General features: G+C 38.7%; 1 protein-coding gene across 4 annotated transcripts in view; it reads right to left on the bottom strand.

The window, feature by feature from the left end:
* LOC139733581 (uncharacterized) overlaps positions 1 to 13,175 on the bottom strand; it is a 55,090-nt gene extending 41,915 nt beyond the window's left edge. For all 4 annotated transcript variants that reach the window (XM_071644391.1, XM_071644392.1, XM_071644394.1 and 1 more), the window contains exons 1-2: positions 12,933 to 13,175; positions 12,333 to 12,430 (exon numbers count right to left, since the gene is read on the bottom strand). The gene's annotated coding sequence lies outside the window, so the exon portion shown is untranslated. The remainder of the gene's footprint in view (positions 1 to 12,332; positions 12,431 to 12,932) is intronic.
* Positions 13,176 to 15,890: the final 2,715 nt, after the last annotated feature.

Here is a 15,890-nt window from a genome sequence, read left to right as displayed (position 1 = left end):
ATAAGGATGAAAAAGACTGGGAAGGAAGACTACATGTACACCTGAACTCAGCTTCTGGCCTGATAGTATTACTATTGCTGGCAGTGTGTTTCAGTGCCAAGGAAAGCTAGGGTAGAGCAGCAGTTAGTACAGTGTTTTTGGACAGCTAGCAAACAATGACAATCACTAGGGTCACCGTCTATCAAGGACAAGCCTATCACTGAAGAGATATCATCACATCATGTTGTTTGTATCTCATACAATCTGGGGTAAAGAAACACCTACCTGCTACAAACTTGTAGTTGTACACAGATTGCTTGATGTCTATGCTAAGCTTGACAGGTTGGGTTCTATCATATGTTTACAAACTATTGTACAATTCAAATTATTACTACTGTAGTTGTTGGAATTTGTGATGCACGCTCATTCTTTTCATTGTTGCACAACAAACTTTGGACCTGTTACATAATACACTGTAGCTGTAACAGATATTGACTATCGACCTACATGTATGTAAAACAAGCTTATTTCTACTTCTAGCATTAGGCCCACATAATCAATCCTGAATCATCTTTTTAAACCTCTCAAGGTTGTCATTCTGTAGGTGCCTACAAATTGTTAAAAATTTTAAATCACAAATATATGGGACTATAAAGCAATCAATTGGCAAATCACTAAAAGGGCACAGTTCAACTTGAGTGTGACAAGACTAGATGGTCTTCTCAATAAATGGTGGATAGCATAATGTCCACCAGTCTATCATATTTTGCCATGCAAACAAGAAAGTGTCAATTCCTTTGCAATTTACTACTACTGTAAAAGTGGAAATTTTCGCGGTGTTGACATTTTCGCGCATTGTGCGCAACCAGAAGCTAGTGCGAAAATAAAAGCACGCGAGTATTTTTGTATGCCATATGTTCCAGTGGTGGATTCCGCGGAATTAAAGACACGCGAAACTCTTCTTACCCGCGCAAGAGCGAAAAATTAGTCGTGCCAAAATATCCATTTTTACAGTAGTTTGCCAGCACTTCCACAGAAAGCTATCATATCATGCCACCTTCTGTGATGCATGCATACAATGGTCATTCTTACAGACACTCATGCATTCTACCTCCACAATTCTACTTCAGTGCTACCCGTCGTACTGACCTAAATGTGAATTTCTTCTCAACTTTGTTAAACTTTCTTAATGCCACACAAGTTGGAATTTACACTCAGTCTGTAAGCTTTTTTCTTTTCTTTTCTTTTCTTTGGTTACTTTCTTTCTTTGTAAAACATACCAACCAGCTGTTTGTAGGGTGTTGTTTTGATGGCATAATTGCCGTGCACTGATGCATGCAGAAGCATTGATTTCTTCTAATCACTGCACACAGATTACAATCACAATCCTCATCAGCAAAGTATGATCTTCACACCATCCATTGTTGATTATCAGACAACAGACTCACACACTATTGGCCCAGCAGTTGTAGACAGACTAAAACATGACTCTTGAGCCACACTGAGTGCAGGTCTAGGCCCTATTTATGAAACTCACACTGGAAGAAGAACTTTCAAGACATAAACAGCTACACGATGTATCATGTAGTCAATCTTTTTTAACTTATGAGTGAGTATTCAAATCATGCATGCATTATAGAATATGAAATCACCTGTGATGTAGTGTAGTTTACAACATGTATGCTACTTTCCCAAACACTGAAATGAACAATGAGTAAACCTACAAACTTGTTTCATAAACCTGTTTTTTACCAGATGACAAACATGAGTCTAAATATATCACTACACAGTTTTGTCTTTGTAGGGGTCAGTTTTAAAAATCTCACTTCAAAAAGAAAATTGTAATCTAACATTTATAGCTTTCTGTGCTAGCTAATGATACTGACATTCTAGATTCTATTAGAGGCATTCATGGAGATTCTCTGAGAAAACATAGGGTAGCAATTTATTCTTTTCCTCCAAATGTTGGGAATGGCATTGTCCGTGTAGCTTGGATTTCCAGTATGGCAAACAAACAGGATGTCAATGTGAGTGTGTGAGGCTTCCTGTTCACACAAAGCCTACAGCCCTCTCTATCCTTCACTCCGATCTGCCTATGATGATCAAGTCAACGGCATTACACTGATGGCTTTAACTGCTCCTTCTACGCTTCAACTACACCATGCTTCAAATCATAAAAGGACAGGTACCATCAAATTTTCAGGTGCTCATCACTCACTGTCATATAACATAAAGTCATACTGAAAACTGTACATGCTTGGCCTAGCTTTCACGCAATAACTTCCAGTTAACGAGTATACAGTACATTAATGACTACATGGAAAACTGTAATGAGAGGCAATCAGTGTTTGCTTGAAACAAAATGCTATTCATACAAATGACCTTACTTTCATTCCAATCAAAATGGTAGAAATCGCTCTGAGTTTTATCCAAATGAGTGTTATGCAACTAATTAGTTTCTCTACCTTTAATATACTGATTGGGAGGGGGGGTTAATTTGTCAAACTGTTGGTACAGTGTACTTCATGAAAGTCTTGTGTTTCTGGCTCCCTTCAAATAAACAACAACAAAACTGACAAAATGTTCGTAACTCAGTACCATTCTTTTATTCACCATTTTATCTAGAAACCTTATTTCCATTGAGGCAGCACAAGAGTTACGCCTCACTTCAAACCAAAGAGTTCATGTTTCAACATACGTTGTAACTGTGTATTATTGACAGTATATTGTTGAGTAAAATTTTCCACGGACTGAAATGACCAAGATATGCAGAATGACTAATCCACCACAAATGTGTGGAAAAAACAAAGAAATCAGGCAAAACTAAATATACATGCAAAAAGCACAACACACACAGATACACAAATACACAATTATTCACACAATGTTCACACACACACACACAAACAAAACACACACTCAGAATGATCACAAGCAATGCGGATCTGTTGTGGTGAGATCCACAAATCCCCTTTTCCTGCATCTACTTTATCCTGGAGATTAATCTTAATTCATACTTAGGGTGTCATACATAGGGTACATGAGAATGTTGATTGCATCTGTAATGCATCAGTTTTAACAAGACTTGTTTAGGAATTCTCATACGTATGGTGTCTTCAATAAGAAACCATCAAGTCATAATGAAGTTACCAGTTTCAAACTTGCCAGGATCTGAATACAATGACTGAAGATTATTATGTGACACTCAACACTTATTGGCAAGTTGTACATTTGAAGAGAGGGATTCCATTTGACATTTTGTCACTGATATCATGCACTTATGAATGGCACATAACCCTCAAAAATAATTACCTTCAGTGATCCAAAGTTGGCAAAGTACATCAAATCACGGATAAGCAAACTTGGGCCCAAAAAAACATTGAGGATATGATCTAGAGATAGTCCTGCCATGTAGAGGGATAGGGTGAGATGATGCCTTCCTAAACCCACTTTTTCCTCAGTCCTTCCTCAAACTCCATCACTGTCATCATGGTTAATCCTGCTATAGAAAAGGTTTACATTTCACAACACTCTATGACAGGTTTGGAAGCCACACCCAGGGCCAAACACTAACTTATTTCTCTGCTGGCCAGTTCGGGCACTTAAAACCTTTGAACTTGAATTTTTTGGTGGCCCAAGGTACAGTAATAAATTCATTTTGAATTTCAGCTGCCCAATTGGGCCACCAAAACATAGCCTTTTTAAAAACTTGGTTGCCTGATATCAATTTTTAGTGGCCCTAGGCCACCAGCCCTGCATGCCTTTATTGTTTTACCTGTCTTTGGTCTTAATCCTAGCAAAGTATTATGTTACGTACTGGTATGATGTGTGTGGCCATTAAAGGTAGGGAATCCCATTTGCATGCCTTAAGTGAAGAGTTGTATAAATACAGTGGTATGTTGAAGAGAGTATCATTTTAGAAACTCCCATAAAGTATTGAAAGTGGAAGGTAACATTTAGTACATTTTTATTGACCGTTAGATTTTGAATTGAATTTTTTTCGGGGCTCGCCGTAAATTCCAGTACATTACTAGGCTACCTTTGCAGACCCATGCACTGCATGTGTGTCCATCATGTATATTTTGTGAAGAAAATTCATCAAAACTTATAAACATTTCTATCATACATTCTTGCCACACACTCCATATGTTATTACATCAGCTCTTATACTTTTAGATTTGTGTTTATAGATAAAAATACAGAAGACTGCAACAAAAAGGCTTAAGCGTGGCTGACACAAAGAACTACTGAATAGTTGAGTTTTGTGCATTATTCAAATTGTAGATAACTGTTGACTTCCAAATTTCTCAGCAGTGGCCTAAACAAGTCCCCTGAGGTTCATATTTAATGTTTTGCTGCATTTTGGGAGGTCTGTAAAAGGTATCCCCTACCTTTAACAAGCTGTGAGTGTTCTGTTCAGAGTGACCAGACTAGTAAGATGAGAAAAATCTCTCCATTGTTGGATTGTAAATTACATTAATTCAGGCCTAACATGTTGTCTAATTCTTTTATGACCAGAGACCAAGTTTTGCCTAATACTGAGCATGATCTGAAAAAAAAAAATAGCAATAATATTATCTTCCTTGCTAATAAATGACAATGATGTATCAAGGAAACTGACAACTTGTATTCCATGTTTTATGATTGGTTGGCATTAAAGTGTATGATCAGAGAACACCTATTTCTTCAATATATGCAAGCATGAATATTATGATACAAGAGTATGATGAGACGACATATGTTCTTAAGGAAAATAATTTCTGTATATCATGTGGCATACATGTGAGAGGCTGAAGTGTAGACTAAGCATGACTTCCATTCTTCTTGGAATTATGATGAAAGCTGTCAGTAACTATCAGCTCCCCTCCCACTATGAAGAGAGGACAGTGACAACACATGGCCTTGATCTTTCCTTTGCCCAACTTTTTCCCTGGGATAGAGGTGTTTAGTATAATTGACATTCAAAAACATACACACACAGAGACTCCAACCCAAAGCACCTTCTGATCTGGAGATTCTCCCGCCTGAAACCCCTAGCAAACGGGAGATTCCAAGTTGATGTGTGCGAAGCGCGAAATTCCCAGGTTCTAGATGCTCTTTAGTGCTATCTAAGGCTTATTTTTTCAACATACAATAGCAATAAATAAGAAATCCTTTCCACAGGGAGACACAGAGCCAGGGCGGGAGAAATTAAATCATAATCGGGAGAACGGGAGATTTTGCAAAAATGGATTTTCGGCGGGAGATCTCCCGTCGAAAACGGGAGAGTTGGAGTCTCTGCACACACACACACACACAGACAGACACACAAACACACACATACAGACAGACAGACATACTTGGTCTGATCGTAGTCTCAGACACAATGGCAGAGGGGAAGATTAAGAGAGGGAAAATGTGCTCAGATTAGTCACTCGGTTGTGGACTTTTTTAAAACTTTGATTGCTATGACATATAGTTTATAAAACACCTGAACATTTGAAAGAAAGTAAAAGAATATGGTAACACTGTCACAGATCACAATGATACATCTGATAAAGAAAACATTGTTATGCCTACTGTGTAAAAGCAAGTAGGGTTCAGATTGACATTGTATACAGGCTCGAGGAATTACTGAAGCCTATAAGCTTGGCTTTTACTTTTATATCACAAAATTTAAAATGTGATAAACTAAAGGAAAAAAGTAGTTATTAACACATCATTTGGGATGGTTGCTTCCACACAATGCTGGGCAAAGCTTCTGGCTGAGTTGTTTTTTCTTATCATAATTTAGTTTTCACACTGGCCTAGCCTCCATTGGTTAAAACAATACTTTAGTCCTTACAGAAGACATTCTGAGCTCCAAGTTTTATGATTTGGCTGTGGGATCAAAAGTGAAAGGCTTATATACCACTCCTTACATGCCATGCTGTGTCACTTTTTTTTTTTCTCACTTAAAGGGGATGGCTAGTAACTGATCAGTGGGAATCAGTGGGAATGCTGAGGGATGATTGTTCCAATCCTTGTGGGATTCATTTAAGAGTACATTATATATCTATTCTTGTGTGAGAGTATTTGCTTCAGAATGGTCTCATATTCAAGTAATGTGCAGTTTAATGTTTCCAGGTAAGCGTCCCTGGTCAGTGACGGGGCATTAATCTGCACATTACTTGAATATGAGACCGTTCTGAAGCAAATAATTTTCACACAACAGTAGATATATAATGTACTCTTAAATGAATCCCACAAGGATTGGAACAATCATCCCTCAACATTCCCACTGATTCCCACTGATCGGTTACTAGCCATCCCCTTTAAATACAATGTTAAATACAGACTATAGGGCTTTTTACACTTGTAAAATTTTGCTTAGCCCCGGACCAACGGTGGGGCTAAGGGGGGGGCCTTAGCCCCACCGTTGGTACGGGACTATCCTTAGCCCACTTTCTGTTTACACTCGTTTTTGCCAAAGTGGGCTAGCCCCACCGATAGTACGGTACTAGTATCTGGCCCTGCAAAATAGCAGGGGTTAGCACCGCAATTGCGGTGCCAAGCAAGTGAGTGTAAACAGAACGAAAAAATAATCCTGGGCTAAGCGACGGAGACGAAGTCCGACCCTCACTGACCAATCAGAAACGAGGCAATCAAGTGCTGCCGGTGCGTGCGTGTACGTGTACAGTACACAGCGTAATTATGAATATTCATGTGGTTTGGAAAGTCCGGGGCTAAGAAATACGAGTGTAAAAAGGTCAGTTTTCTCCTTAGCCCCGGACAAGAGATAGTACGGGACTAATTGGCGAGTGTAAAAAGCTGAAAAATTGGTACGGGACTAACGATAGTCCTGGGTCAGAGGAAGTCCGGGGTTAAGAAACACAAGTGTAAAAAGCCCTTATATGTTCTGTCTATTGATACGAGTCAATATCTCAACAAAATTGGACATCTTACAAATGTGCAAATTGGAGAACCTCATAAATTCAGGCAAGTCTCTAATTCATGAAATAAAATAGAAGGTATATTGAAGCATATTATGGATATTAGGGATTCCCAACAGGATGTTCACAATGGTGATAGCTAACTGGTGTAGCTTATCTGATGGAAACTTTGAGGAGAACAGGGTCTTGGTGTGTTGAATGGCAATGTATGTATGCAATGAAAAGCCAGAACCTGTCAATTGACTTTCCCTCTGTTGTTAGACTAGTACAGGATGGTTGGTGAAGAGTGTCACACACACTAGTGTTTGTTACAATGACTTCAACAGTCCTCCCTCTTCTTCCCCTGAATTCTCTCTCAACATCCTTCCTTTCTCAACCATATGTTTCTCTTACAACCATCCTACGTTTAGTGTTCAAACAATTGTTACCAGTTTACACAATGGATGAGTGAAATCTAGTGCAGGTACAGTGTTTATCACTTATTATTGCTGTAACCAAACATTACTCAGTACATGAGGAGACAACAATAGCAAAATCAAACAGTAAATGTCATCCTGCCGTGTTACTACTTCTTCATGGAGGGCTGCCTGTATCTATTTTCTTTGCAAATCATGTTTGTAGGAAAGTGTGGCTGGATGCTCAGTCAGTTTGTATGAGCAATCATGAAGCAAGCAGAGAGTTGAGTGGAAACTAGCTGAGGGCTGGTTGAGTGTATTGAGCCAGTCTGTGAACAAGATGTCAGCTGCTGTTAGGAGCTCAGCTGCTGCCTCCATCATATCACTTCATACAGCTCCCTCTCAACTCACTGAATACACACACAACTCTGTAGAAACTCTTTACAACAGTCTAAAACTTGCCACTCCCTCCAGCTTGATACACAACAAGGCTATAGGCATGCAGGTCTTTCCTGATTGTGTCTTACTGCAAGAATTACTCTGCCCTACTACACAAGCCAAGCAGGATTCTGGCCTGTTCGCTCATCACACTACAGAAGATGACATACAATGCACTACCGTAAAGTTCCGTGTATAAGACGCACCCGTGTATAAGACGCACCCCTACTTTCGGACCTAAAATTAAAAAAAAAAAAAAAAAACACGAAAATGTCCACGCAAATATTGCGTGTGTCATACATATTATTTCAGCTCAAAATTTCCCTAGAATGCAGCATGTATTTGCTCTATTTTTCGTTTCCTTTTATATTTTCTTTTAACGGTATTCATCGGACATCGGCAAAATATGGAAGTCGCAAAATGCGAGACTTGTCTCGGTACTCACTTGCTATTGTTTTGCCTTTCAATCGTGGTACATGTGTCATGCATATCGTACTCATGAGTGTACAGTACGATCTTTGCTGTCATGATAGCAGAGGGTCTCGCATATTGACGCATGTCAGACTGGAAGGTTCATTACGGAAAATAAGAAAACATCAACAAGTGTAGCAGAGGGATCATACGGCAAGACGTGCGGTGCGTACGGTAGTACACTCATGCACTACCAGTAACGTGTGTCTCTTGTACCATGCTTGTATGCACAGTGCTAGCCTTTTGCAAAAGGCAGCTCGCTATAATTTCAGCACACGCACACAGAGAGCAATGGACTTGCACACACAGCGCGCAACGGGCAAGCGCGCTTTGATCCGATCGCTGTGTGCACGCGAGTCCATTGCAAAAGCCTCTCTGTAGCTGCTGCCTATGCCAAAGGCTTGCTAGCTAGCTAGCTACAGTGTAGCTATGCTATCCTAGCTGGCCTCGTGAAATGAAGAGCAAACGAACGACATGGATATGCATGCATGCTTCACACATCGTTCATATTTGCGGTGACATAGTGTCGATCCTATGGCCATATTGATACTAGTACATTGATAAGTTTTACGGTATCGGTAATTTAGTAATGATACCTGTACATCGCGTATTCCAGCTACTAGGTTGGCTGTTGGTACTAGTAGACTGACATCGGTAGCATACAGCAGTGCTGTTACAGCTGTTGTCTATGGCCAGATTGATACATCGTTACTGCACAAGGCCGATGTAAGTTTATCTCGTACTTGCAGCTTTTGTGTTTGTCCAGATTGAAAGATCGCTAATTTATCCGTAAGTTTTAGTGATTGCTTACCTTCCAAACGTCGATGGGCATACATGGCCCCAAGTTGGCTTATTAAATTGGGTGTACATGACGGATTTTTTCCGTGATTCGACTGTACCCGTGTATACGACGCACCCCCGATTTTCAACGTTTTCCGACGAAAAAATAGTGCGTCTTATACACGGAACTTTACGGTACTAAGAAAATAGTTGATGACTGCATACTGTTCTTACACACAGCAGACAATGTATCTTAGAAGGAGAAGCCTTGAAAATAAGTGCACATATCACTATGGTAATACTTTCTAGATTTAGAAGAAACAATTTCTATTTTTCTGTTAAAGGGATCGTATAGTTTCGGTTGAGACATAATTTCAAGTTTCTAACATTTTTTTGTGAGATAATGACAAACCTCTTATGAAATATGACAGAGCATGTAATTCCATGAGGAATTCAATGTTTATTTGATGAAAATTGGTTTTGAAATAGCCGAGATATCCAAAACAGAGTGATTCTAATAAAGTGTGGGACCCACATTTTATTATGATTGCTTTGTTTCACTCTGTTTTTTGATGTTTCAGCCATTCCAAACCTGATTTTCATCAAATAAACTTTGAATTCCTCTTAAAATGGTATGCTCTGTACTATTTCAGAAGTGCTTTCTTGGTATCTCGCAAAAAGTTAAAAGCCCAATTCTCATCTCAACCAATACTGAATGAGAGTGAGTGAATATCCAAGTCTGCATGTGACTCAAATAAATAAACTAAAGAAGAGTAAATGTCAAAAATGAATTGATAAGGGTTGTGGTTTATGAGGCTTGGAAATTAGCATGATTCTATTCATTATTTCTATGTAGTCAAGTGGGTCTTGATACATACTGGTTTGTTGTGTTTTGTTTGTTTGTTTTTGTATTGATTACCAAGAGAGTAATTGACGTGAGTGTGCACTTGAGAGTATCACTGACAATCCAGGGTACTTTTCATATCTTTTACAATGTAAACATACATTTTAATGTTCTCTTAACCCGTTGAGGACGGCTTGATTTTGCTACAACATGCATTTCCCATAGACACCTGCCCAAGTATACATACTCGGGACTCGTCCTCAACGAGTTAAATGTTCTCCAAAGGCTTATCAAAATTTAGATTCTGCAAAATGGCTAAGCTTTTGCAAAACACATTCAATATATTGCTTTACAATATACCAAATTGTAAATCAAAATATGATTTCCAAATGGAGTCTGAGGTTGGGTTTTGCTTTATTCTCTTTGCACATGAAACAGAAATGTTTGAAACACTTTTTTTCATGGCCAGTCATTTGATCTCTACATTGGACTTTGAAGATTTTTATCAAAGAGTAGGTGGAACAAACTGAGCATCGATCAAAGGACTCCTTTTTTGGAAGTTATATGCGTGATAGTGAGAAGAAAGAAGGCTACACAGTATACATAGTATATATTCACTTTGGAAGAGACACTCCAAATAATGATTGAATGAATACAAAGACTACACTGTGGACCATGAGGATTATCTATTCGATCGATGTTAAAAGTCCATATTTCATGTCGAGGAGCTGAAGTAGTGCTGTGAAGGGCAGGAGGAGGAGGAAGAGTTCTCTCTACATCACAGCAGGTACAAAAGTGTATAGATTGACAGGTGCATGCAAACAATGAGAGAGGAACCTGGCTGAGATTCAGACAGTTTATGAATGTTATTTCTACATTATCATTAGGTGGGCTAGTTTCCTAAAAATAACATGAGCTGAATATTTTGACAGCCACAGGCATGTCAATTCAAAAGAAATTGACTAGAGATAGCTTTCCCTTTAACATCAAAACTGGTCCTCCAATATAATAGTATGCAATAATGTTCTACCATGCGTGTGTACGGTATGCGATAACATCAGAGAATCACATACAATCAAATAGAGAATGTTAAACATTACAATATCAGAGAGTGAAACAAACACCCCACAGGAGGCTCTTGTTTCCTTGGACTATGATCTGTAACACTATGTAGCTTTGTTTTCACAAAGACATTTCTTTTCACCAAGTTTGTGAACAATCCCATGATAACAATGGCAGACACAGAGACAAAAAGTATTCAGATATGACAGTGTCTTTTCCTCCTGGCTATCTGGTGCAATATGTTTGTCATAACATGGGATCAGTATTAAAAAGTTTGACAATGAAAATTGTAGGATTTCAGCAGCAAAGCAGAAGAGAGATATCACTGAACTCGTGAAATATTGAACATTTGTCACAAAATCAAATCCATACCATTTCAGTTTTCCAAGAAAGTCATGTCATTCTTCACAAGTCACTTACATATGAGTTATCATTTTTAGATGAATGCTTTAATTTTCAAATTTCTATCGCTTAAATATTTCTTCATAAAATTTCCTTTGAAACAAAACTCAGCGTTATTTTCATTTTCATTTTTTTTTTCATGTTCAAAGGAAAATTATTTTTAATCTAACCCTAAACATTGAACCTGAATATTCATAACATCTAACCCCTTGCACAGAAACATCAATTTTATTTTCATCAACGCTGGTTTTAGATGGAAACTGTACTTCTTATGAAATAGTACACAGATTAATTGCAAATTTAATACTCAAATGTTTTATCAATATCAATTCAATAATCAATGAATACAAAGATAATAATTTGAAGAAGTTCTTGTTAATGTCTGGTTATAATATCATGGAAAATCTGATGAGGTCATGCCACTGTTCAACTAATGTTTAGTTTTAACTCATTGTACATTTAGCCTCTACTCACAAAAAGGAAATACATAGTCATAGAACTCATACACACATAATACACATTGACTGACTATGCTTGTAATATCACAAGTAAGTCAGGAAAAGTAACTCCTTCTTTAACAATAGAAATCATCACATCTAAATAATCCCTACTCTAGAATATATCACACAAAGCAAATTTGATTGAGATAGGCCTATATATATTTCAAAGTTTGTAAAAATAAAAAAAAATAAAAAAAAATGCTTTCACATTCCATCACCTTCTTGTTTCTATCTTCCTCCTAGGATTATTGGAAATTGCACTATTTGATGTTTGAATATCTGTGAATTTTATTTCATTGTTTGTATAAGTTATTTAAAAAAAGTTAATTTGGAAAAATAGATTAGTCGCTACTGTGGAAATCCAATATATTGATATATTTTTGTAGGTGTTTTGATGAATGAACTGAAATAAAAATGCAGAAATTAAATTAATATAGAAGACACTATCTAAGCAGGAATATGAGATGATCAGAACACAGACTCAAGACGAATCCCAGGTCACTGGCACCTGTTATCCTGGGCATTACTGGATACAAGGTCATGTACTCACCTGACTATTCTGGCCACATCATGGTGATGCTGACGGCGTCAGACCTCCCTGGGTTGGTCAAACTCTCAATGCTAGGTTTCCAAGAGGCTGCAGGCAAGCTGCAGAAAGACACACACAAAAAGAAAGATCAATGTTGTGGTGATCTTTTAACAGGAGGAGAGAGAACAAATAGTTTATGCATCATCATGTATGCAACTGCAAAGAGTAGAGAGCTGTGTGAATTCCAAACCAGAGTAGAGGAATTCACCAAAAGGTCTCGGCCTTGACACCTCTCAGGGGAGGGCTGGGCTGGTAGAAGGGTGAAGAAAAGCCCCAAGCGGCCACCAAACACAAGACCTTGAGCACCTACCTACACAAGCTCAATCCCCTTGATTTATGACTGTTTGATCCACAAACTACATGAATTGTGGCTAGGAGGTGTGTGTGATGTGCTCTGAGCATGTCTGCTACAGGCTACAACAGCTTCCAGTCCTAACACACAGAGGAGAAGGGGCAGAATTCACACACTAATAACACCCTGAAAAGATAACAAGTATATGAGCCTTCCTCTAGTCACACTCCAATGACAGGAAATATATGAACACCATATTATATGCTTACTTTTCACTCGTATAACTTTGTTGCTAACCTTCCCGATTTAGGTCCTCCAAGTGTAAAGATGAGTAGACTAATCCCAAGGGATGAGATAATCCACATAGAGCAGCGTGTTGAAGACACTCTCAAGGAGCTCCGTAATATCCCTTATAATAGGAACCAAAAGAACAAGCCACCTCAATTGAATAGAGTGTTGTAAATGATAGCGCTGGTAGTTTACACACAACAGCAGTGCACGGCAGGCATACAGTAAACTATGTGCAACGCTTCGATGTGCGCGTCTCCTTCACTGTGCACAAATGAACCAAGCATACATAACTCAGTGTGTCTGGGGTGCAGGAATAGGGGCATCGTGGGTAGGCATAGAAAAGGCTGTGTGTGTGTCGCCCACATAGTCTGTGTGTTCATTTGTTTAGCGTGAGTCCCCTATTGGCAAGCCACTAGCTCCGCTGCCTATAATTTGAGTCAGGCAGACACACATACACGCATGGCTAGGTTTCTTTGGCTGACTACCTCTATGTGTATTCCAATAGTGTACCCTGCTCCACATAGTTGCCACTGAGGCACAGCAATGGAATAAGCCAGCTTGGAGCTCTGTAAAATGAATGTGTTGTACTGGGCTGAGTGTGAATCACCCACTCTAGCTTGGTATGCTTTCCAGGGTCTGGGTGAGTGACAGGACGACCAGCCAGCCACACACGTGGCCAATCGCATCCCAAAATAAAAAATGAAATACATTAAATTTAGGATCTCAATGTATGCTCCTCACAACCATGAATGCTTCTTAACTTCACAATATGAGCTTTATTGTCAGGATCAGGTATGTCTCAGCTGAGCATCAGATTAAAAATTGCTGTATTACAAAGCAAGAAGAGTATCAGATATTGCTACCTACAGTTTCACTCCTTGCCATGAACTAGCTCAACTACCATTAGTTATATTCCATCTGTTTCCTTATATTCCACCCCTTGGCATGGTAAATACATAGTAGGTCCTATCCATACAATATGCTCAATACTACTCACAGAGACTCCAACCCAAAGCACCTTCTGATCTGGAGATTCTCCCGCCTGAAACCCCTAGCAAACGGGAGACTCCAAGTTGATGTGTGCGAAGAGCGAAATTCCTAGGGTTCTAGATGCTCTCTGGGGCTATCTAAGGCTTATTCTTTTCAACATACAATAGCAATAAGTAAGAAATCCTTTCCAATGGGAGACACAGAGCCAAGGCGGGAGAAATTAAATCTCAAACGGGAGAATGGGAGACTTTGCAAAAGTGGGTTTTCGGCGGGAGATCTCCCGTCGAAAACGGGAGAGTTGGAGTCTCTGTACTCAACACATAATATCTGCATTCATACTCATTGTAAACTACCAATATTTCAAGCTATCCCACAGCTGGAGAGATTTCTGTGCAAGGTGAGCCTACCCATTACAGTTCTCAGATTTCCATGGTTGCCATTCTCATCCTGTTTTCATATCATCCTGAAACCTGTATAACAGACACTACAGTCTCTTTTTCCATTGCTTCCTGGATGATAACATGGCAACACATACGATACTAGGCTCATCCAGGTCCACGGTTTAAAACTGAGGTATTGGCCTACGCTACAGGGCTGCCAACATTCACACATCAGGGTCAATAGGTAGACACTTGTGTGCTGCATACATCCAAATACAACGACTAGAAAAGCACTCAGAGAGCACAGACCTCCGCCAAGCAGCATATTTCCACCTAAGCATGTATGCTGAAAGTTGCTCAATTTCCCAATGATGATGATAAAGAAGTATAATAATTATTGTCTTTACCTTATCAGCTTCCTGCTTCATGGCGCCTTGAGAAGAGCATGCACTTTAATATAATACAGATAGCTAATTCTAGACAGCTTTCTTACCATCTTGTAAACACATGAAATTGTGACTTCTATATACCAGAAATATATAAATATATATATCATACAAAAAATGCGAACTTTGCTTAGATTGAAAAGGGATGATATATTTCTTATTACTTCTCAGTCCATATCTTAGGACTCAATTGGGATTCAAAATATGCTTATGAAATATATGGCATATAGGATGAGTCATACCTCCAGTAACACTCTTTAGTAGAAGGAATCAGATAACAACCATTGCGACTTACATAAAGTCACTTGGCAAACTCGGATACAATGTGAAATACTGGTAAATGAATGCAAAATAGTGTTCATCAAAACAGATGTTGTACTTGTGGTTCACAATATCTATATTCAGGACTTCTAGCTCATTATATCACACCTGTAATTGTGTCATAGTTATCATCTTCTCATAAGCCTGTAATCTGCAGACCCCTATAGGGGATAGGCAAGCAGTGCTACCTATCACAACAGGTACTCATAAAATTCCAGCACAAACTGGTTGAGTCACTCAACACTCACTCCTCCTCTCCCTTTACATGTCAATTTGAGAAATGTTGCTAGCAGCTTTCTCACAGGTTTGCCAGTATCTATTTTATTCCGTCAGAAATCTGCTAGACTTCCTTCAAGCCTGTTATAGTTATACCTCATTCATTGGCAAAATTTCTAAAGTGAGCTTATGGCTGTCTAATCGGATAATCCAGTGTCAAAGGTACACTGTAATTCAATACCATGATCAAGCTGGTGGTTTAAATAGAGGGAAATAAGAGAATGGTACAGGTTTTACCATAATGAGACCTACTGATAAAGTAGAAAAGCTATGGAATTTTAACTCGTTGAGGACAGTATGATTTTGCAACAATATGCATTTCCCATAGACACCTGCCTGAGTATACTATGGACTCGTCCTCGACGGGTTGAAGTTTCAGATGTTTTCTTTATACATGTAGTCAAGAAATCAGCAGAAGAAAGGAATCTGTGCCACATTATAAAAAGAAAAAAAAACCTCACAAACAGATCAAAAAATAAAAAATAAGAAACAAAATCCACTGCAGTATGAGATTTGGATTACA

This window comes from Diadema antillarum, unplaced genomic scaffold (genome assembly GCF_040938485.1).
Source record: "Diadema antillarum isolate AM-2024a unplaced genomic scaffold, OU_Dant_1.0 seq00000483_RagTag, whole genome shotgun sequence".
NCBI lineage: Eukaryota > Metazoa > Echinodermata > Echinoidea > Diadematoida > Diadematidae > Diadema > Diadema antillarum.
This window is presented reverse-complemented; position numbering and strand designations above follow the sequence as displayed.